We start from the raw sequence: 25,395 nt of genomic DNA, 5'->3' as shown, positions 1-25,395 counted from the left end.
CTTCAGGGTATAGTACTGAAAAAAGAAGAATTCAACTTGCACAGAGTCTTTGCTATAACAGATCATACATAAACAATGCTTCTCTTTACTACTGTATGTAGTCATGAATCTGTTCAGAATTTTATTAGGTATAAAAGAATATTTTTTAGAAATAATTTTTAAGAGGAAACCTCTCTACTTGTGATTTCATTTCTGTATTTCTTTAAAAAAATCATGAGCTACTGAAGTTACATAGTCAGGTCCTAAGGGAGAAATGAAAGTTGAGCAGAAACCACACTTATGCATGCAATATTCAAGTATTACTGTCTAAGCAAATTGTCTTTCATGTCAATGTGTGCATTTTCAGCTACAGGCCATTTGGAAAACATTTCGTTAGTCTAACAGGAAGTATTAGTTATTATTAAACAACATTTGTCCACCAAACAATGTGAAAAAATAGTTATATTGCTCTTCACTGGAAAAAGAAAGCAGATTTCAGTCTTCATAAAAGTAACCTTGAGATGCTCAGATGGGCCACTGGGTGGATAAAGAATGGACTGGATGGCTGTATGCAGGGAGACACAGTCAATGGCTCAGTGTCCAGTTGGAGATGGGTAATGAGTGGTGTCTGTCAGGGGTCAGTGTTGGGTCTGATCCTGTTCAACATCTTTGTCGGCTACATGGGCAGTTATATTGAGTGCACCATCAGCAAGTTTGCTGATGACACTAAGTTATTTGGTTCAATTGATACGCTGGAGGGTTGGGATGCCATCCAGAGGGACCTTGACATGCTTGAGAAGTGGGCAGATGCCACCCTCATGAAGTTCAGCAATGCAATGTGCAAGGTCCTGCACATGGGTTTGGATAATCCCAGGTACAACTACAGGCTGGGCAGAGAAAAGATTCAGAGCAGCCCTGTGGAGAGGGACTTGGGGGTGTTGGTCGATGAGAAACTGAACATGAGCCAGCAGTGTGCGCTTGCAGCCCAGGAAGCCAACTGTATCCTGGGCTTCATCAAAAGGAGCACGACCAGGAGGTCGAAAGAGGTGATCTTGCCCCTCTACTCTTGGGAGTATTGTGCACAGTTCTGGTGTCCTCAACATAAAAAGGACATGGAACTGTTGGAACATGTCCAGAGTAGGGCCATGAGGATTATCATGGGGCTGGAGCACCTCCTGTATGAAGACAGGCTTAGAAGGTTGGGGCTGTTCAGCCTGGAGAAGAGAAGGCTGTGTGGAGACCTCATAGCAGCCTTCCAGTATCTGAAGTGGGGCCTATAGGGATGCTGGGGAGGGACTGTTCATCAGGGACTGTAGTAATAGCACAAGGGGTAATGTGTTCATATGAAAACTGGGGAAATTCAGGTTAGATATGAGGAAGAAGTTCTTTACTGTGAGGGTGATGAGGCACTGGAACAGGTTGCCCAAAGAAGTGGTAAACGCTCCATCCCTGGCAGTGTTCAAGGCCAGGTCGGACAGAGCCTTGGTGACATGGTGTAGGGTGAGGCATCCCTGCCCATGGCAGGGGGTTTGGAACTAGATGATCTTAAGGTCCTTTCCAGCCTTAACTATTCTATGATTCTATGAAGATGGTATAGAACAAGAATAGCAGACACTAAGTCTCCTCCCTTCTTCCAATAAGCTCTGGCATCCTGCTTAAAGCTTTGGCAAAGTTAAGGGTAAGCGTTCAAGATGGTTGTGCTAAACTGATTGAAATTAGAGGTGTTTCGGTTTAGCCTCAATGAAATACATATCCCCTTCATTCTCTGATCTTTTTCTTTTAGTATGAGTTAATAAATTTAATGCTATATTTTAGACTATTTATTATAAGGTCTATCTCAGATTTCTTGCTATTCAGCACACAAACCCACACCATTCAACACATCCTTAAATCCCAAGCACACGCAGAAGTCTGAATTTGTTCTTTTCTGGTCACTTGAGCAGAGATATGTATATTTTTAAAAGGAGTCAGAATTTTTGTAATTAGTTTGGTTACGGAATTACATTAATTACATGTCAGATTTTATTTATTTTTTTAAACAGGGCTTGTATATGAATTATCTGGCTAATATTGTCATGCACTGTCTAGGAAAAATGTCAGGTTTTTGTGTCCAGATACTATTAAATAACACAACTGTCTTTTTTGTGCTGTAGTCCATGAAGATCTACATATTTAATATTTTCTGCTATTTACTTCTACAGTAAACCATCGCTTCGAAATCGTATGGTACTCCAGATATAAGTATTGGCACTTAAGATCCAGTCACTTTAATCTTATTTTAAGTTTATATTTTATTCAGAAACATATTGAAAGGAATACTCTAGTATTGCTAGAGTATTTGCCCGAGTAGTGTTCTTGTCCCTCCTGCCAGTCACAAACGACAATGGTAACGTCAGAAAAATCATATTAATTAATTCATAGCTCCATTGCTGGTGTCAGTGCCAGAATTTTGATCATGGGTTAATTTATGCAGCACCAGGCCTGGTGGCAGCAGATGGACTACACCTGTCCCAAAGGGGGTAAAGGATTCTAGCCCAGGAGTTAGCAGAGCTTATAGAGATGGCTTTATACTAAGCCTGATCCACCAAATTGGATGGAGTGTTGATTTGCTGGAGGGTAAGAAGGCTCTGCAGAGGGGACAGGATGGATCAATGGACTGGAGCTAATGGCATGAGGTTCAACAAGGCAAAGTGTGGAGTCCTGCATTTGGGTCACAACGACCCCATGTAACACTACAGGTTTGGGGAAGAGTGGCTGGAAAGCTGCTTGGCAGAAAGGGACCTAGGGGTGCTGATTGATGACTTCTGAACATGAACCAGCTTGTGTCCAGGCAGCCAAGAAGGTCAGCAGCCTCCTGGCCTGTATCAGAAATAGCACAGTCAGCGGTGCCAGGGAAGTGGTCATCCCCCTGTATTGACACTGGTGAGGCTGCACCTTGAGTACTGTGTTCAGTTCTGGGCCCCTCACTACAAGAAGGACATTGAACTGCTGGAGCAGGTCTAGAAAAGGGCAAAGAAGCTGGTGAAGGGTCTGGAGAATGTCTTACAAGGAATAGCTGAGGGAACTGAGGTTGTTTAGTTTGGATTTTGAAGAAGAGAAGGCTCAGGGGGAACCTTATCGCTCTCTACAACTACCTGAAAGGAGGTTGTACTGAGGTGGGGGTTGGTCTCTTCTCCCATGTCACAAGTAATGGGACAAGAGGTAATGGCATCAAGCTGTACCAGGGGAAGGTTGGATTGGATATTAGGAAAAATGTCTTCACGGAGAGGGTAATCAGGCATTGGAATAGGTTTCCCAGGGGAGTGATGGAATCACTGTCCCTAGAAGTGTTCAAAAACTGTGTAGCTGAGGCCCTCAGTGACATGGTTTAGCGGTGGTCTTGGCAGTCCTGGGGTGATGGTTGGACTTGATAATCTTAAAAAGGTCTTTTCCAATCTAACTGATTCTATGATTCCATAATATAAGAGTTCTGGAATACCACAACCTTAATGAATGATAGTGTAGATCAAAATGTGCCTTCTTGTAAAGACAAATGTGTTGACAATAAGGTTTCAAAATGCTACTGCAAGTACTTGTTTAATCTTATTTGTTGAGAAAACTGTCACTGTTAACATACTGCAACATTTAATAACAATTCTGTGTGTTATAAGGGCAGAAGGTACCTTCATTAGAGATGGAAATTGGCTTGGATCTCTTGCTTTTGTGCTCATTAGATCTCTTTGGCACTTCTATATTGTTTAAAGTTTTCATAAACGTAATTTTCCTCCCTCACATACCCATCTAACTCTTCATTCATGAACTGTGAAAGAGCTGACATTCTACTGCTCTACCTGAGGGCAAAAACATGTTGACATGGAGGTGATTAAGCATGTGCCCACAAACAGTTGGCTCCAATACTAACTTGTGTCAAACAGTTGGCATGGTTCCTGATTAGTAATTAATTAAATCAATGCCAGCAGACACTGATGGTACTTTCCCATAGAATGGCATGCTAGATCCACTGAGAATAAACTATTTGATACTGATTCCTGTCTTAATGCTTTGTCAGTTCAGCTGGACATCTAGTTAATGTCAGTAAATACACTGTGTGAAAGATTAATTTAGAAAAAATGCTATGTAAAACATAACATTAAAATTAAGCTCAGAGCATATTTTTTTCTGAGTTGTAGTCCTTCTTGCTTACTGCATAGGGAAGCTGCAAATCTAATCTAGAATCCAATTGCTAAAACCAAAATATTAAAAAACCCCAAACCATGCCGCCAACCCCAGCTTAAGTGTGGTTTATATGATAAAATATCAGGTTTGATTCAGCAAAGTACAAGAGTATTGCTTGAGATTCAAACTTTAGATCTGGTTCCAAATTTATTTTAGTACAATCAGTGACTTTGAAATTATATTGTAAAATGCCTCATGGACTTCCATTTTGAAAACTGTTTTTCTACTGAATACCTTTTGTCTGGCAGTCAACATCAGCTATTGACAGCTGATGGACACCTGCTACTCCTACTCATTTCCATGGAAGGCAGTTCCCAGTATCTGTCATGTTTATTGACCCTTTTTATATCAAAAGGTATGCTTTAAAGCTCTCTATCTGAAAGAAATAGCTACTTGCCACAGATGTTCCTTAGTCATGGTTCACTGATTCAGAAGTTTAGAAGCTGAACATTTAGTGGGGGGGAATACTGTACTTACTTTTGTAAGTAAAGCATTATTAAATGCTGCTGAACACTGTCTATTCAAAATTAACAGTAGCAGTGCAGGAATTACAATAATTGCCTGTCTCATTTTTGTGGTCAGTTCTAACTGTTCATTCAAGGACAGTGAAGTGGAAGGTCTTCTGAATAAATTTATATTCTGTGAGTATATTTATACAGGCCAAGACATTGTTACCCTGATCGAGATAAGACTTTGGAATGTTACTGTAGTTGACATGTATATTTGTTGTGTTGCTGTGGGGTTTTTTTTTTGTTTTTAAAGTAACATATTAAGGATTTTACTAAACATTTTCTGAATATGATACAATTTCAATTGCTACAAAGACCAAATCTATGCTGTCCTCTGGACAGATGTGATAATCCTTCACTTTGGTGTATTTATCTGGAACATTGGAATGTGTTAACTTACACTGCATAAGTCAATGCAGCACAGTCCATACTGCCCTACCCTAGGTCATCTAATTGTGACAATTTCTGCACAAGGTTCATCCTTAGGTATTTTTAAGTACAGGTCAGAAAGCTTGGCCTGCTTTTCCTGGGCTGAGCTCACTGCCATGCTAGTAAAATATAGCCATTGCCCTACAGAAAATATTATGCAAGGCTGACAGCATAGGAAGTTTTTGCACATGGTCATGTCTACAGTTTGTGCCTGTCTCCTCCTGCACAAGGAGGGCAAGCATGCAAACAGACATGTATCAAGAGCAGTCAAAATAGTTGTTGAGCTCTGTGGAGGCAGGTGCTTTGAACCTAAGAAATGCAACTGCATTGGATGCAGCGTAGTTTAGGGGAGGCTTCTACTGCACACAGCAAAACTGTGTTGAAGAAACGGTCTTTCTGAAACAAGCCCAGAAGAAACACAGTCTTTAAGGTTGAAGAGCTGAAGTGCTGGGAAGCAACTGTTTTGGATAAGCTGTGCTTTGTGGTTATTTTATTAAGTAGATTTTTTTGCTGCTTGGGACAAATAAGCTGCCTGAACACCAGGCAGACATAGATCTTTATTTGGAGGTTAGACTAAAAGGACAGGGTGTTGACATGGTTCAGGGTTCTGTACGCTACTGGTTCAGGGACAAAGTTAACTCAACTGAAAATCTATGTTACTGTTAAAAATGAAGGGCAAGGACAGCTTCCTTCGGTTTTCACATAATTTCCTGATCTGTGCCTGATTTCAGAGAATTTTAATACAAATTTTTACTCACCTTTGAAAGATAAAAAATATGCTTTACTACATACCATGGATGAGTTTCTCCCCTCTGCTTTCCTTTGACCCATGCTGTCTCTTTGGATACTAGTGAGCACTGTTGACGTTACGTCTCCCCTGTAATCTGTCTCCAAGGAGAAAAATAACAGTTGCCATGGGCATGTTTTAAATGAGTCCACATGTCTCAAGAACTTCTAAGCTCTGAGATAAAGAAAGGGGTGTCTGGCTGCATGAAGGCATTTTGTACGGCCAAACATAAGCACATACAAGCACATACAAGCATAGCTGACTACTGCAAGCCATGGTGAAGGATACCTAGCCCAGATGGCAAGCTTCTTGCTTGTACTTCTTCACTCCCATTTGCCTTTCATAAGTAAGTTACGTAAAAGGGAATGCCTTCTGCATAGCTGTGACAGAGCAACAAGTGCTAGGCTTTTTATGGTGTGAGTACTGCATGCTCCTGTGGGACAAAAACCATTGAAAGATACCTTGTCTGTTATGAAATGTAGATGCAGCAAGTCTTTGGTGGTGTAGAAGGGCAAGGGAGCATTTTCATACACTAATTAGGTTACTGTGGGCTTCATCTCCAAAGTGAGTGCAGTCCATTATGTTCTTTACCTTGGAAAAACCAAGCTGGCCATAGCTGGAATGTACAGTTTGCCAGCATCCACAGACATGGCACATGCACATATATTGATAAGTGGATGAGATACACCTGTGATCTAACCTATAAAATTCAAAGACGGTTTATAAACTAAGACCCATGTTATCCTAAGTATGGAGCTCTGGAAAGCATGGTTCTTACTCAGAGGTGAAAGATGAACTCATCACAGCTATGCTTTTATACCATTTGTTACAAATAAAAAATGATTTCAAAATATTAGCCTTTAAAAGTATATATCCTCATATTAAGTACAGAGTTCTTATTACAATACTTTACAGGGCTACAGGCTAACTATTTGAAGGAGTAATTATGTATTTGTTGAATTTCTGTGGCTGTTTTATTTTTAGAGTTTTCCTGTGAGAGTTCTTTTTCCAACTCTTATCCAGTAGTTTTGAAAACATAAATAGTCTGGTTAGTGTCAAAGGTTCCACCTAAAGAATACTTCTTAAAATGTCTTCTGGATTACTTATTCCAGCAGTAGTGCCTTATTGAAAAGTGCTCTCAATCCTTAGAGACGAAAGGTGACAGGTGCTGTATGAATGCCAAGTGTTGTCTGTGGCAGATCTGGGTCAAAATCTTAGTTGAGGCAGTAATATTCACCTTTGCTCAACACGTGATTTTTGCAAAGGGCAGTTTTGAAGTCATGTTGATTGTTTTCAGCATATGTCAATCTTTTAAATGAGTGCAATGTTGATGGGAGCAATTGCTGCTTGGTACTGTTCCTCTGGAAATGTTTTTGGTTATGTAGCCTGAGAAATATTTGCTTTCACATAGATGTGGCTATAGATAGTTATTTTTTACAAACTGCATGGTGGTATGTAGGGTAGTAAGGAAAGAGAAAGATTGCTGATTAGATCATATATGACTGTTGAAGATTTTAAGACATGAATTTCATGATTTTGGGGTTCCTATATATATGTAAAAGAGAATGTTTGTAATGGAACTAAAATCTTCACCAGTTTCAAGATTCTGGTGAATCTACTAAAATATATTGTGCATGATTTGATTTGAGCTGAACAATAATTCTGTGTTAGTAAATATAGTTTCTTGCCACTTATGAGTACTCTTTCCCTCTTTTTACGAAATTGAGATGGAAACAAAACCATGTAGTGTACTGAGGGTTAGTTTTTTTTTCTGAGGCTTTGCACTAATAAAATTTATAGTTTTATGTGGTTATGAATGTCACAAACTGTTAAGTTTGTAGTTCTTAATTGGTCTGGTTTATGGCAATGTTTGGAAAGACCTTATATTTTAGTATTGTTTTAAAAATGAATGTATTTACCTTCTCAAATAGCACAGGTGCTCAAAAAGCAAAATGAAGCAAAAAAGTCCATTACTTGTGATTGCTTTCTAAAATATATTGATAAGCACGCATTTCATGTATATATGATTTTGGGGTTTCTATATAGGTAACAGAGAATGTTTGTAATGGAACTAAAATCTTGACAAGGCCAGTTTCAAGATTCTGGTTAATCTACTAAAATAGACTGTGCAGCTGAAGACCAGTAATGAGCAGTGTCCCTCAGGTGTTGGAACCGGTCTTTTTCAACATCTTTGTCGGTGATGTGGACAGTGGGATTGAGCGTGCCCTCAGAAAGTCTGGCAATGACACCAAGCTGTGTGGTTCTGTTGATGTGCTGGAGGGAAGGAATGCCATCCAGAGGGACCTTGACACGCTTGTGAGGTGGGCTGATGCCAACCTCATGAAGTTTAACCATGATAAGTGCAAGGTCCTACACCTGGGTGGGAGCAATCCCAGGCACATCTACAGGTTGCGCAGAGAAAAGATTCAGAGCAGCCCTGTGGAGAGGGACTTGGGGGTGTTGGTCGATGAGAAAATGAACATGAGCTGGCAGTGTGCGCTCACAGCCCAGGAAGCCAACCGTATCCTGTGCTGCATCAAAAGGAGCACGACCAGCAGGTCGAAAGAGGTGATCCTGCCCCTCTACTCTGCTCTTGTGAGACCTCATCTGGAGTATTCTGTACAGTTCTGGTGTCCTCAACATAAAAAGGACATGGAACTGTTGGAACAAGTCCAGAGGAGGGCCACGAGGATGATCAGGGGACTGGAGCACCTCCCATATGAAGACAGGCTTAGAAAGTTGGGGCTGTTCAGCCTGGAGAAGAGAAGGCTGCGTGGAGACCTCATAGGAGCCTTCCAGTATCTGAAGGGGGCCTATAGGGATGCTGGGGATGGACTATTCATTAGGGACTGTAGTGATAGGACAAGGGGTAAGAGGTTAAAACTTAAACAGGGGGCATTCAGGTTATAGATATGAGCAAGAAGTTCTTTACTGTTATGGTGGTGAGGCATTGGAATGAGTTGCCCAGGGAAGCTGTGAATGCTCCATCCCTGGCAGTGTTCAAGGCCAGGTTGGAAGAGCCTTAGGTGACATGGTTTAGTGTGAGGTGTCCCTGCCCATGGCAAGGGATTTGGAGCTAGATGATCTTAAGGTCCTTTCCAACCCTAGCTATTCTATGATTCTATGATTTTTAAAAATTTATCAATGAGAAAAAGTGAGGCAATATGTTTGAGTCTTAACTGGGCAAATTCATGCACATATACAAATCTTTGATGCTATTATGCATTAATTTTTGTGTTTTTGTTGTTTTGCTTAAGCAGTTATTTGAATCTTCTATTTCAAATAGTGCTGCTATTTTCAAAGACCTCCATAACTTTTAATGGGATATCTGTATAGAGAATTTTAAGGGTACATTTAATTTTCCCAAGTATAGAAATAATTTTTTTTTTTTTTGAATCACAGAATCACAGAATCACAGAATCCCAAGGGTTGGAAGGGACCTAAAAAGATCATCTAGTCCAACCCCCCTGCAAGAGCAGGGTAACCTACAGTACATCACACAGGAACTTGTCCAGGCGGGCCTTGAATATCTCCAGTGTAGGAGACTCCACAACCCCCCTGGGCAACCTGTTCCAGTGCTCTGTCACTCTTACAGTAAAGAAGTTCTTCCTGATGTTAACGTGGAACTTCCTATGCTCCAGTTTACACCCATTGCCCCTTGTCCTATCACTGGATATCACTGAAAAAAGCCTAGCTCCATCATCCTGACACCTACCCTTTACATATTTGTAAACATTGATGAGGTCACCCCTCAGTCTCCTCTTCTCCAAGCTAAAGAGACCCAGCTCCCTCAGCCTCTCCTCATAAGGGAGATGTTCCACTCCCTTAATCATCTTTGTGGCTCTGCGCTGGACTCCTTCAAGCAATTCCCTGTCCTTCTTGAATTGAGGGGCCCAGAACTGGACACAATATTCCAGATGCGGCCTCACCAAGGCTGAGTAGAGGGGGAGGAGAACCTCTCTTGACCTACTAACCACTCCCTTTCTAATGCACCCTAAGATGCCATTTGCCTTCTTGGCCACAAGAGCACATTGCTGGCTCATGGTCATCCTCCTATCCACCAGGACCCCCAGGTCCCTTTCTCGTTCACTACTTTCCAGCAGGTCAACCCCCAACCTGTACTGGTACATGGGGTTGTTCTTCCCCAGATGCAAGACTCTACACTTGCCCTTGTTAAATTTCATCCAGTTTCTCCCCGCCCAACTCTCCAGCCTGTCCAGGTCTCGCTGAATGGCAGCACAGTCCTCTGGTGTGTCAGCCACTCCTCCCAGTTTTGTGTCATCAGCAAACTTGCTGAGGGTGCACTCAGTTCCCTCATCCAGGTCATTGATGAAAATATTAAACAGCACCGGTCCCAGCACCGACCCCTGAGGAACTCCATGGACATAGCTTGACATTTTTATTGGAGTAATTGTGTTTCTGTATCGATTTTTTTAAAAAATACTGTTTGATATGAAGAACTAAGTTTATATTTAAATCTTAAAGCCTAAAACCAGCCATGTATATTTTATCTATAGGGTGGCTTGAACCCTAATGGCAAGCCCATGCAGGGCAAAAATTTTGGTAGCTCATCATTAAAATGTCATGAGTAACTGATAGTAAGATATATCAATTTTAAGAATGTTGGTAGAAATGTTTTTCAGATTGTATAGTATAATCTCTTTAGGGACACAATAATACTCTTCCAGGATGACAGAAATAAAAAGTGAAAGGAGATTTATCTCTGTCACAAAAAGGGCAAACGTGGACATCTTTGCTTTCATCTTGGGCTGGAAGTGGTCTTTGCTCTGAGCAAGGCAAGTAAAAATGGAAATAAAATTTATCAGCACTGAGTTTATAGAAATCTTATTGTCCTTATGATAAAGCATAAAATAAAAGGTAAAATTAATATTGAGTTTGTGGTACAGTGGTAGACAGAGACCCCAAGAACACTAAGCCCCATTAAGCATTTGTTACTTAAAAGGCAACAGTTTTGAAGTAATTATAGGCAATAAGGCACACAGTTGGCTTCTGAGAACTGTGTAGAACTTGCATATGTTAAAATTTTTATATCTGATTTTGTGTACATTATGAAACATGATACTAAATGTAATTATCGTAATCTAGAGTATTTTTTACAAAATAATTATATCAACATGGAATTTGATATGCACTTGTGGGATATCAGTTCTGTGGTATTATAATTTTTTAAATTACACTCTTGACTCTCTTGTTCTGAGAGCTTCCTCACCATTGCTAGGTTTCTGCCTATTAATGTTTTCACATAATCACAGTGAAGGAAATGTCCCTAAGCAAATAATTGTTGCACAAAATGAAAAAAAAGAATTACTGATGTGGTTTCTTTTACTGGGATTTGAACACGCTTATACCAAGTTTTTAACTGTTTTATGCATAGTGGCCATTCAGTATTTAATAATTGTAAAAGACTTTCTTTGAGGTATAATCATATTTTATATGTGGTAGTCTTATGTCTGTGCAGGTAACTGATCTGAATTAAAGCCTGCTTGTAGTTTTACTAGTATTTGTTTAAGTGGGTAGTTTTTCAAAACTATGCATTTTCTTTTATATTAATTTTAAAAGTAAGGGTTTGACAAAAAGAATATGTATCAGAAGCAATGAAGGAAAATAAAAATAAAAAATGAGCGTAGCTCCTCACGTGGACATATACAATTAAGCTGAGAGATAGGTAGAAACAACCAAAGGTAGAACTCTAATCATATTTCCTAGTACTTTATACTTGCTGGAATTGATGCTGAGGCTAAACTCCCTATGTGCATTGGGTGGGGGGTTTTAGTTTGTTTATTTGTGTTCTTCCTTTTTTTTTAATATTTTTTTTTCTTTTTTTATTTCATAGTCCACCAAAGGAGCAAAGGATAGGTTTCTCTTTTGGGCCAAAGAATCCTGTTCTGAGTAACCCATGAGGGACCCTTTCTTTGTTGTTCATGGAGGAACACTGTATGCTTAAACTCCTGACATGAATGTTAGGCTCTGAAATATCCCCTAATCATGTTGTGCTACACAGTATACTTACTACAAGGTTAAAAATAATACTTGCTGAAAATCAGACACTTTCTCCCTGTTGACTTCAAGTAGATACTAAACCAGCCCCTATCTTTTCTTTCCAACTGAAGAGAAAAACTACCATATAGCTGAAGCAAAGTCTTAAGAATCATCTATTAAAATATATCAGTCTTCACAATAAAGAGAATTTAGGAATAAGTCCTTAAAATTCATGGCTCAATGTGGTCTGCTTTCAGCAGTTTAGTAAAATGGCGCTTAAGTGACCATTCAAGTAAAGTATAAATTACATGACTCCTGATTGGAAATCACTTTCCAACCACAACAAAAATTACATAGATCACTGAAGTGATTACATTTTGGCCTAGGAATTCAAGTACTTGACTGATGATTTTAGTTTGTCACTTACTGGAGTTTGCTTTACATTATTCAAATTGGCAAAAATCCACACAACCTTCTTATAGTGTCCTGGTTTCAGCTGTAAGTAGAAAAATAAAATAATCCTATGTGACCACACTGTGTATATCTCTATAGTGAATCATACAAAACCATGGGTAAATTGTGTCCTTTCCTGCATCTGAGTCTTCAGCATGTTTATAATTTTCGGAGTAAAGCTTCATAACTAATTGCCAAAGTAATTAAAACTCTCATAGCCACATGTTACCCATCAGTGAAGCAGCAAAGCTGAAGCAGCAGCGCCAGGTTTTTGTGTGGCTTTGCTTTCTGCTTACTCACTGGATTCTCTGTTGAAATACTGTCGTACTTTTCTAAAAAGATAACTGAAAGTTAAGTTGCCTGGGTTTTTATTACTCAAGTAACCACTGTAATAACAGCAAAATATTTTCCCTGCCTATTAGATTTCCTGTATTGAGGGAAAATGTGTGGAGATCATGGGAAAAATACAGGAATTTACAGGGCTAATATGTGTACAAATTTTAAAATGACAACTAAAGTGTTGGAAAGTGACTAGTAATCTTATATATCGTAATTTACAAAGTCTGACCTGATTCCAGAATAAAAGTAACAAGGTCATAGAAAGACAGAGCCAAGTGGTATCTGAACTTCTTTTGGAAAATATCAGTTGCTGTTACCACGTGACAAATATTTTGAAGTTTCTCCAACAGAAAATATTGTACTTTATGGAAAGTGGAACCAAATATCAGCCATAACCGGAATTTTTCAGAGGATCAAAGGTCTATGCTTTCTTCTTAAATTAAAACTTTTGTTGAGATTTTCTTACGCTCTGCATATCAAAGTCTGCTATGTCTACTTACAATTCTTTTTTGTTTTCCTGCTTTTCAAGTAGAAAAGCTTACTAATAATCTTTTTTTAAGCAGTAAAAACAATTGTATAAAACAGAAAAAGTATATTGATCAAAAGTTTAATATCCATAAAAGTAATGGCAACAAAGGTGTAATTTAGGTAGTCTGCTTTCCATTTTATCTAGAAAACCATGTAGTTTCATAGGAAAATGTCATAAAAATGAAGTAGTTTATAATTCCTTTAAAAATTATGTTGTAAATTGCCTATGCAATATTGAAATATGGCTTCAATCTGTATAAAAGAATATATAAAAAAGTCAATATCACCAAATAACATTAACACGAAGAAGAATTTTGGTTTAAATAGCTGTAGCTACAGATTTATAAGGCAGTTATGTTTATTGGAAGAGTACACCAGGACTGTCAAAATGCATACTTTTTTTCACTTAAGTTACAAGAATTGGTAACAGGCCTCTAGAAATGTTCCTGTTTCATACATAATTATAAACTTGAAATAGTTTACAATAATGCAGTATTTCTATTAAATGAATAGACGACTAACTTCAACAATCCTTGACATACGTTACAGTTGAGGTGCAGTCACAAAAAACAATTTTGCTTGGTTTTTTGGTGACATTTTGAGAAGTTAAAAAAAAAAAAAGTCCTTTTCTTACACACCACATATTTTGTTCTCTAAGATCTAACATTCGTTAATTGTTTCTCTAATTGCTTTATGGGGATTTGTTGGCGGATAGATTTATCTTTCATTGTTTGGAACATCTGACAGTCACTAAATATTCTGATAGAATAATTTAGCAAAGTAAAAGCTGTTCAACTAATGGTGCAAATAGTAAATGTGTTTAATTACTATTAAATAACTCCTATCTAGTTTTATACCATGACAAAACATACAGTGAAGATGTAATGGAACTATTATTCTAAGATAAGTGAGGTGGCTGTGAATAGGAAATGTGTAATGATAAATTTTTCCTTTACCTGTGATCTAATTTTACATCCTTGGAAGTCAATGATTAATGGTTTAAGGATTCCTTGACTTAGAGTAACCTAGAATTGAGGTAGAGTTTCTTGATGTATATAAATAAGATCATAATTTTCCTACTTTACTTGATATATCAAAACCTTTTCCTTATTGAATAAACCTTAGGGACATAAAAGTGAGAATTTAGGATGATTCAACTTAATTTAAGACATAAAATAATTTTAGATCCAGAGATACTTGATTTGGCCAATTATAAAACAATCCAGACATGTTTTGCTGTGGTGCTTGATCTATTTAGGGCTAAAAAAAAAAAAGCAGTGTAACTGTGGTGTTCTGCTGAAAAATCTGGATTGTTTTCTGATGTGAGATAGCATCTATATATGTGCTGTATAATGCTGGAGTAAGTATCAGTTTATATCTTCAGTCAGGGATTTTCTATTTTACTGTTACACTGGACTTTCTCTAAGTGCAGCTAAATGGTGAATTACAAATTAGGTAATTTAATTTCTGGCAGTAGTGCTACATTCCGTATAGGCTCAAGAGCTCAAGATGCGTTTACTGCTTGTGCTGAACGCTGGTTGGGAGTCAAGGTCCTCTGTTCCCAGTACAATATGAAAAGCACAGGAATGGTCATCACACTGAATGTACTGATATAAGAAAAGAGTTTTTGTCATAATACAATTTCTATTTAGTAGTTTGTATTAATTTTTTTTTTGTAGTTTGGTAATAGACTGCATGTGTGAGAGCATCTTTTCTCAAAAGCCAAATTCTCAGAAATCCCAGAATGTCCAGAGAATTGTAGACATGTAGTAGTTTGAGTCTTTTAAGGGGAAGCACACAGGAGCATTTTCAATCTTTTAATTTTCTTAAGTAATTGCATTGCTAAATGACATTATTTTAAACAATTGAAATAAATCACACTAGATAAAGCATCCATTTGAATTCCAGTTCTTCTTAAAAGGCAGGTTTAGCATTGAATACCAAGCAGACATTGGATAGACTACAGAATCTGGTGTGGTAGTAAGAGCCCTCTAGGAGCTATCTTTGCACATATTAGTGCCTTTGGAACATGACTTTTTATGCAGATGATTTTTACTTACTTGGGTCTTTGTATACACAAGCTGTGATATAGGCTACTTATCTAATATGAATTTAAATTTTGAATGAATCTGTGAATTCAGAGGGTAAGCTTATTCGTGTGACCAGATTTTATTTTTACAAAGTTCTAGATGGCTTCAACTAGTAGATACATGATCAGTATTTATCAAATAATTTCAGTCTATTGTATTTTAGGTATTGTTTAACCTCTACATAAGTTTCAGAAGTACAGTGAAAACTTTTTAATACTTTATGTATTTTACAAATGTTTTATTCTAGTTCCCTTTTTATGCTGCTTTCTCTCTAGGAACTTTATTAAATAAGAAAAATTGCTTGGTTCCTCTGTCTAGTTGTAAAAGGCAATATTTCTTTGTCTCCATTTCATATGTGTAATTCTGGCAGCTGTGCAGTTCTGTTTTGTCCATATACTAGTACTGCAAATGCTTCTGAATTGAAATGCACACTAAGATCATGGATTTTGTATTTTCTTAGGGTAGGTGACTATAGAACACTTTAAACTGGGATCTCAGAGGAATTGGTTTATACCTCCAACTAAAAATTCTTGAGAACATACACAGAAATACATTTGTTCTATGTTTTCCAGATTTACTTTTAATTAATTTTCCTATGTAGTTAATCATACTTATTTGCACTTTTGAGCTGCATTGACCCAAATGGGACTTAGGGCTTCTTTGTAAAGTTCTTTAGAATTGTGAAAGATATCTCCTGCATTAAAGATCTCAGAATATGAATCAAAAGAGAGAATTAGAGTCTTACTGATGAGGAACGAAACAGATTTTTTTTTCCTTCATTTGTTTTTTTGCAAGTGGGACTTATAAACTCATTTCATGTTACTCCATGTCCACATGCAAGTCTAACCTACTGTCACTGAACTTCTGCACATTGTTTGGCTACAGATTCATAATTTAAAAGAAGCCAAGAACAAGCTAATGCTGTTTTTAAAATTATTGCATGCAAGGGAAAACCAAAAAAGGTATGATAAGAGCAAGCTGATTTATAAGTAGATGTACATAGACCACCTTTTAAAAATATTTACTCTTTTCTGCTTCTTTTTAGATAATGTCTATATAAACACTAACAGAAGGTGGCTTTTGAGGACTTTTTCCATATGGAAATTTTTTTTATCTGTTACTGGATAAAATTTCTACTTGCAGATGAGGTGTGGAGTGCTACATACTAGTTGCAATAGTAGTCACAGAAGAGAATATTGTTTTTTAGGTTTTAAGAGAGAATGTACAGTGTGCTTCTGAGAGCAGGTTTGTCCTGCCCTTTTAGTATAGGTCTAGTAAACTAAGGGGAAGATTCTGTCAAGCATGTCTATTTTATTAAATATCTAATCTTAGTAGAATGATGTGGTCTTACAGCTCAACATCTGCTGCTATTTACTCAAGGACTGTGAAGGTCTGAATGATGATCTTGGGAAATACACTAGCACTAAACAGAACCCCTGCTCACTTCAAAATAGATGATTAATCATTGCTGTATGGATATCCAGTGAATGCAGTACTTATCTTCTTTCAAAAACACTTCAGTTTCTTTGCATCTGTTGTGATTTTTCTGTTAGTTACTTCCCCAATGAATATTTTGTGATTCTTGGTGAAATGGGAGATTTGGTAAGCTTTTGCCTTTCCTAAGCTTTAACTTTGTGTCATGGTTTAAGCCTAGCTGGTAACTCAGTACCATGCTTATCCCCTCACTCCCTTCTGCCACCTCAGGTGGGAGGGGGAGGAGAATCAAAGTAATGTAAAACCTGTGCATTGAGATAAGAGCAGTTTAAGAACTAAAGTGCAATATACTACTACTACTAATGATAAAGGAAATAACAAGGGAAGAAAATATAAAATCATAAGAGGAAAAGGGGAAAAAAAAAACAACAAATGCAAGTGATACACAATACAATTGCTCACCATCCACTGACTGATACCCAGCCTGACCCAAGCAGCAATCTGGCCCTTATGGGTAACGCCCCCTAGTTTCCATACTGAGCATCAAATGCTGTGGTATGGATTAACCCTTTGGTTAATTTGTGTCAGGTGTCCTGTCTCTGCTTTCTTGCATATTCTTCTGCCCCTCTCCACTGGCAGAGCACAAGAGACTTAAAAGTCCTTGATCAGAGTAAGCAATAACTTAACTAAGTAACAACTTGTTACTTAGCAACAACTAAAACATTCATGTGTTATCAGCCTTGTTCTCAGACTAAAGCCAAAACACAGCCCTGCACCAGCTACTAGGAAGAAAATTAACTCTATCCCAGCTGAAACCAGGACACCTTGTGAATTCAGAGCACTGTGTAATGGTTTCAAACTTTTATTATGACAGTCATGCTCTAGGGTAAGGATTCCCTCCTCTGTTCCCCTATTGTATTTTATAGCAATCTTTCACTCATTTTTATAAGTGACCTTAAGTCAGTTCTAAAGAAGAGACTCTTCTGACTGAGACCTTATTTCAGCTGCTGAATAGGGACACTTTTTCCATCTTGAAACAGAAAAATGTGCGAGCCATCCAACAGCACTGTGAAAACATTGCAGAGACAAGTAACTTCAGTTTTGCTGAGAGGTAAACTGACAAGGTCATAACTGTAGAGTTTGTGCTTACTCATTCTCTCAGGATACAATAACACTAAAACCAGTCTAAAATAACAGATTTCCAGCACTATGAGCTGGGTTTGTTTGCATTAAGTAAGAGACTTGGCTGAATAAGGAAAATGCCGTTGAGTGTTTTCGGAAAATCTTTTCTGTCAGTTCCACAAAATGGCTCAATTTATATATATATATATAAAATAAATATATACGTACACTTCATTAATTGTGTCATTATTAGGGGAGACTTTCAGAACTGCGTCATTCCTAGAATAAATGTAATGCAATGAAAAATAGTTCTGCTGCCTATTGGAATTTATAGCCTGAGCTGCGTCAGGCAGTTGAGCTAACCAATATGTATTACTTCAAATAATTATTAAGAATGTTATCTAATGACATCTGATCTTTTTTTGGGGAATGATTGATCTTTTCTGCCCTTAGCTAAACTGTCATAAAGAGGTTCAGTGACCTAGCTTGAAATATTTAATCTTATGGCTTTAGGGATTTCAAAGGAAATTGTTCACACTTCCTAGTAATAGCTGCAACTAACATGCCTGATGCTGCAGTACATGGTGAGAGTCTTTATACCAGATGCTAGTCTACATAATTTCCAGGTCAATATCTGTTAGATAGAATTCACTTGTAAGTGTAAATTCTGCTTTCTGTCCAAACAACCCAGCCGTATTTACTATAGTGCTATAGGAGGAAAATCCTATGCAACTCCTACACTAATTAGATTGGATGAGACACAAACCCATTCAGCTTCTACTTCCTGTTGCTATTAAATATAAAAGATGGATTTTATGGAAAAGGCTTATGACCTTAAAAATGCTTGAGGGGCTTATTTTGCATGTAAATAGTTTGCATTTATGCAATCAGTAGAATAGAATAGAATAATTTTCTCTGAACATTAAAACTATATTGGTTTTTCTACCTTTATCCACTAGGTTGATCAAATTTACTGCTGAAAAAAGAGCACCTACAAAATCCTAAATACATATCATAGAGGAGTGTTAAAGTAGTAGCTCTATTGATTTTTTGTTTCTTTCCTCAGCTTCCCAAGTCTCCAATTTCCTATTTTATGTCATCTTGTCTGAACTAACAGATTTATAAACCACCCCCTTGAACGGTAAAACCATTTGCCATTTGGTGGAACTGGCTGACATTTCATTTTTGCTGTGCAGATTGCAGATAATGTTGACATTATTTCACTGAGCCCTGTAGTACATCATTAACATACTGCTCATGACTGAATCTGAAATGCTTTTACTCTTGTAGTGTAATAACCTGCATTTTAGCTGTTAAAGAAATGATGTAGATTTTGCTGAGAGAAAATAATGTTGCAGCATAGTAAAATAGAAATTACACTGAAGTAGCAGAATACAATACTTAAGTATATGTTCAAAGTGAAGGAAGGAAACCCCATAGATGATATGTTTACTCTTGATATCTACAAATCTTGCATAGAAATGACCAACATTCATGAAATAGGCTTAAGCCCAGACTATATCAACACTGTAGCAATGCAGGACTTGTCAATTAGAGGCATATAGTTTCCTGCTTGCATCACATGAAAATTAAAATTCATTTAAAGTTGTAGATATAATCCCATTCTTGCGCATACGTGATTATTTTTGCTGAAAAAGAAACCAGCTAGCAGGATCACAAAGTAGTCTTGAATGACCAATAGCACTGAAATTCTAGGCATGTTTTCATCGAGTTAGCAGACAATTATAAATGAATTTATTTTTGTAATGTTTTAAGATCTACATCTATAGATTTCTTTGTAAATCAAGCATTGACTTTAAAAGTTGTACTTTACCTGCTATTGAGAGAGAGAATGTGTGTGTGGAAAGTAGGGAACTGATTTTAAATTGTCTGTCACCCTGAAACAACACCTCCAGGATTCATCATTAGCATTATCAATGATCGTAAGCAAATTCCTTATACTTATGTGTTTATCTCTGCCTTCTTGATGGTTGTTCTTCATAGCTTTGATTAGGTATGTTTTGCCAGACAGTGAGTTTTTCGTTTCTGTAACACATTATGGATCATATGATGTCATCCTTCTCCATGTTAAATCGTAACTTCAGCTACATTGGGACTAATTGTCAACAATTAAGATTACATTTAACAGTTAAGAGGTTTCTTATTGTGATTAGAGGTGACAGTATGTCATCTTGCTTGATTAATAGCTATTCAACTGCATGTTCCAGGTACATAAATTCTTCCACTGACGTACCAGGTGTATAGTTTTAAAAATACAGAATCCAAACAGCCATCTACATGTGAGAGTCTTTCCAAGGCAGGCTAAGAATTCAGTTTCTTTTAGTTAAATAGACAAACTTTTCTTTAAATGTATGAACATAGAAGATGGATTCTTCATCAAAAGGAAATCTTTCTTCTGTGTTGAACCCTGATCTGAGAAAAATTAATGGGAAGAAATCAAACTCCACTGGGGATTGGAGAACGAGGGTTGTGACCAGTTCACAGCACTTTCTCTCTGTTGTTCCTTCTTCCTCCCACATTTCCCTTGCTCCAGTGTGGGAGCAGAAACTGCTCCACAGGACACAGCTGTTTTAGGAATATACGCCTGCTTTTTTGCATGTGGGTTGCAGCAGGCTGCAACAGTGTGGGTATCTGCTCCACCGTGGTCCTCCACGGGCTGCAGGGTAATCTCTGCTCTGGCACCTGGAGAATCTTCCCCTTCCCTTTTGTTTTCACCTTGGTATAAACAGGGTGGTTTCTCTCAGGTTTTGCCTGTTGGGTTGTGCCCTCCCCAGCTTTTCTCCCTCTTCCCCTCCTTCCTCCACCCCTGCCCCCCTCCCCAGCATCTAAGCACAGATCCATGATACAATCATAGTGTAAATACATAGATAAAACACTGATTTCTCTATCAGTTTCATGTAGAATAAAATTTTCACACATCTCAATGACTTCATCACCAGCTATTTATTTCCTGCTGCATATGTAGATGAATTACTTGTTGCCAGGGAGACAAAAAGCTTTTTCAGTATTTACAAAGTATATGCTGTGCAGAATAAGAAACAAACATTGCCTTAGTTGACATGCTTTGCCATTAAGAACAAGTGCTATCTAAACCAAAATTATTTTATTTTAGCTCTACAATGAAAAATATTAAATAATTAGACTTTATTTTTCAATAAATTTGTACTTTTTCATGTAGTTTGGAATTTCTGTTCATTATTAATCTTAACTGGAAAAACTAGATTGAGAAGTATTTGATCCCCTTTCCCCAGTAGTTTCTTGCTTTTGAAAATATCTTTTTGAAGGTATTTTCAAGATATAAAAAATTTTAGGATTTTTTAAATATTAATTTTGTACAGGTAAAACTATTACTATGAACCAAAGCAGTAGATCTGAGCTGCCTGAATTTTTCTTTTTAGCCTTCTAGCCAAACAATAACTTTTTTCCCAAGTGTTTTCTGGTTTCTGTTTTTAAGAAGCTTCAGCATCTGTAAAACATACTGCCTGTCTCTCATGAGACCCTACTTGGAGTACTGTGTGCACTTCTGCTGTCCTCAACATAAGAAGGACATGGAGCTGTTGGCGCAAGTCCAGAGGAGGGCCATGAGGAAAATAAGGGGGGTCGAGCACCTCCTGTACAAAACCAGCTTGAGAATGACGGAGATGTTCAGCCTGGAGAAGAGAAGGCTGCATGGAGATCTCAGAGAAGCCTTCCAGTATCCTAAGGTGGGAGGGGGGCTAAGGATGCTGGAGAGGGACTCTTCATCAGGGACTGTAGCAGCAGGACAAGAGGTAATAGGTTTAAACTTAAACAGGGGGCATTCAGGTTATAGATATGAGCAAGAAGTTCTTTACTGTGAGGGTGGTGAGGCACTGGAAAGGGTTGCCCAGGGAAGTTGTGAATGCTCCATCCCTGGCAGTGTTCAAGGCCAGGTTGGAATAACCTTAGGTGACATGGTTTAGTGTGAGGTGTCCCTGCCCATGGCAGGGTGTTGAAACTAGATGATCTTAAGGTCCTTTCCAACCTTAACCATTCTATGAGTTTATGTCTATGTCATTTAATGTCTTTAGAGTTTACAAATTGGCAGCTTGATACTACGTTTGACACTTGCAGGTGTATAACTATATGTGCTAACAGGCAAAGGTTGGTTGACCTTTTCTTAGTGCGTACATATTCCATAATCTTTAAAGTGATTTACTTAACTGGCAGATTTGCATTTTGGGGCTGGTGCAGGCAAACATAAGAGTATGTTTTCAGGAAAAGTGGGTTATAGTAGGACAGAGTAGCAGCAGAGATTTACAGCAGCCCCATTAGAAACATAAAATTCTCATCTTGAAACCTCCTATTTTCATAGATGATGAAGCAAACAGAAATCATGTGATTACTTAATGAGCTGTGAGATACTGTCTTTGTGAAAAGTACACTATAGTCCATTGTCTGCAGGGGCTTTGGCATTCTGTGCAGTCTCCTTGCTGCTTCATCACACCACTGATGAAATCATGGGGACAGTGACTAATGGTAGTGCTTTCCAGGTTCAGTTTTCCACTTTGCCGTAGATTTTGTGTGCTCCTGATCATTGCCTTAAGTTAGTAAGCTAACCAGGCAGCTGAAATGGGCTCCTGCTGCTTTGCACTGCAAAATCAAATAGAAAGCACCTAGATTGCCCTTAAATCTACAATACTTAAGATGAATTTGAGTATCCTCTTTATCTTTTTGCTATTTTTTCTGCAAAGTCAGGCAGTTGTTTTAACTCTTGCCTGAAATTGAGTTTCAGCTAAGCCATCAAACACATGTAGATGGTTTAGCCCAGGGCTTTCCATGTGTACAGACAATTAGAACCAGGCATTATTACACATTTTACCTGTGTGTTTTCCTACTTGTTTAAAAAAAAAAAATTAAAAAATAATGTATTTTTCCTTCCTCTCTTTACTAAATTGAAAACAACTTTCAGTATTTTGTCTCTGGAGTAAAGGATATCTGTGGACTTGAACGGATTCAGCTTCACGAAAAATACTAAGTGTGGCAAAATCTGTTCCATACAACATTTTGACCTGGGATTTGAAGTGGTGTAGAATACTCTGTTGCAACCAAGCTGGCTTAGACTTGGTACTGCAGTATCAATCACCTTGATGTGTGGGAAGGATGTAAGAGAAAATGCACGGGCTCACAGCACTTCTGAATTCTAATTTATTTAACTAATTCTGTAGTATGTTACTGAGGCTCCAGTAGCACTGGGTTACAAGGCAAATAAAAAAGCAGCACCCTTTATTTACCAGATTCACTGCTTTAAGAAGTAGTATTGATATAGTGAAGAATCTTCAAGAGGAAAAGAAAATGCTGTGGCAATCCCTGATATTTTTTTTTTCTCCTTGTTAATATTGGAATTGTTTTAATATTTTAATTTATTCCTTTTGTGTATTTATGCTAAAAAGATATTTTCCATATGTTGGATATGTATTGTCATCTTAAACTCTAAAATCAGTTTTACCAGCACTCAGAGCTGTGCTCCTCAGTGTCTGGGAACTAACCATGTGTGGTTTCTGTTTATACCTTTGTAAGATGCTTGTATCATCTGGTGCTTATTTCTCTAGGAGCTCTGCAAGAATCCTCACACACTCAACCTCTTGTTTTCAAAGCTACCCAAAGGCTTTATTATATACTAAAAACTGAAATCACAAGGGTTTGGTCATGGGTCATAATGCACAACACCTGGCAACTCCCCTAAGCTAATTCTCACCCAATATTACACAGCTTACCAGGTTTGATTGACAAGCCATGGTTGGATTGCTGCTGTGATTATAGGCTTGACACTCATCAGCACAGCGGCAGTTAAGAGCCATTAAAAAAAAAAAAAAGTGTTTTCAGATTTGTGAATGTGCTTCTCCATGCTCTTCTGGACAGATATTTGTGTTATGCAGGATAAAGGTGAGGTGAGGAAAAGGAAAGAGAAGGGAGACCTGACACTAACATAGGTTTAGGCATCCAACTCCTAGGCTAGTATCAAGGACTATGCAACTTTTCCTTATGTGGTGAGCAACAATCAGAAGTGTTAAGTACTAGAGTTCATATTAACAAAAGGCGTAACAACAGCCATGACAGAACTGTGAAAATCAGCTTTCACAGAGGTGTGTTTTGAATTTGGCCTCCTCTAACAGATGGGCTTGAGTAGCTTATATGAGATCAAATTGAAAAGTCTGAAACTCTCCTAAGATTCAGTACCATACAGCCATTCCTTTAGAAAGTGAGGCAAGTTTGCATGAGCTTTTCTGGGAACAGGGACCAGCAGTCAGATTGCCTTCATTACTCTCAGCTGAATGAGTTAATGAATAGGTTAAGAAATTTGTGCTTTCTCCTCCTCTTTGTCCATGTTTATTCCATTCCTCTGTAGAAGCTGTATTACAGAGGGGAGAGGGACACTGCCTATGTGCATATTCCTAGCCTAGATCATCTTCCAGAATGTAATGTTTTCTTGCAAGGCAAGAAATATGGACCTGAACTCTTGCAGAAAACAGGACATGGAACCTGCATCCCAGGTAATTTGACCTTTAGTGGTCAGACCAAAAAGCCACACAGTTTATTTTCATAGAAAATGGCTGTTTTTTCCAGAACCCAGTAGTGCTGAATGCAATTTTGACTATTTGATAAATCAGAATCTAGCATGATTCCACTCTGTGACTCTGACAGACAGCTAGTCACAGTCTTAACTAACAGTGATGAATCAAGTTGTGTTCTGAAGGAGAACTGAAACAGGTAAGAAAATATGTTAAGAATTTTAATCTTGGTATCATGCCTAAATCTAGGTAGCGGCACATCTTATTTGTTTCTATTTGTGTTGGTTGTAGCTGTTATGCATTTGTATAAGGAATGCCATTTTCTGGATAGCCGGGCATTCTTCGATCTCATGCAAAACACTTTCTCTCTCCGGAGCAGAAAAAAGGAAAGGTATTAAAATCTTCATGCAGATCATTGTAAGCCAGCTCTTAATGTCTACAAAACAACTTGTAAATTCATAACAAAGACTTCAGTCTTTTTATGCAGGAAGTCCTAAAGACATGAAAAGTACCTTGAGCAATAAAATGAAATTTAAGGGACAATTAACTGATCTTTAGTATGTGTAACCTTTGGGATAATTATAATTTCACTTTTTTTTTTTAACCGTATAAATAAATAAATAAATAATAGTGTTCCCTAAAGTTTAAGTCTATATTCAGAAACTGTAGTTTGAATGTTAACCGATATATGTAATTTGTGTTACTCTGTCTGTGGATCTCAATATTATTACAAGAACTTAAATGTTTGAAGATGGTCTGTAAGTTAGAAAAAAGCTATAGGCAGTATTCCATGTTTTCTCAGATTTTTAAATTTGTTTAAAGATCAAGATAACTGACACGGCACATTTTTATTTATTTTTTTTAACTATTATTCAAATATTTCAGGCTATGGAAGAAAACTATTTAATTTAAGTTCCCTGAGTGACTTCCTGAGCAGTGTAAGCTGTGTATATTCAACA

The 25,395-nt window shown here is 37.7% G+C and overlaps 1 protein-coding gene across 5 annotated transcripts in view; it reads left to right on the top strand.

The window, feature by feature from the left end:
- Nucleotides 1-25,395, top strand: part of GRIK2 (glutamate ionotropic receptor kainate type subunit 2) — a 405,316-nt gene that overhangs the window by 81,941 nt on the left and 297,980 nt on the right. Inside the window, exon 1 of one of the 5 annotated variants that reach the window (XM_065681156.1) lies at nucleotides 24,356-24,418. The exons of the other annotated variants lie outside the window; for them this stretch is intronic. The gene's annotated coding sequence lies outside the window, so the exon portion shown is untranslated. Of the gene's footprint in view, nucleotides 1-24,355; nucleotides 24,419-25,395 lie in introns of those variants that run through there. 5 annotated transcript variants of the gene reach the window in all.

This window comes from Lathamus discolor, chromosome 5 (genome assembly GCF_037157495.1).
Source record: "Lathamus discolor isolate bLatDis1 chromosome 5, bLatDis1.hap1, whole genome shotgun sequence".
Classification (NCBI taxonomy): domain Eukaryota; kingdom Metazoa; phylum Chordata; class Aves; order Psittaciformes; family Psittacidae; genus Lathamus; species Lathamus discolor.
The sequence above is the reverse complement of the archived record's forward strand: the minus strand, read 5'-3'. Positions and strand labels throughout refer to the sequence as shown.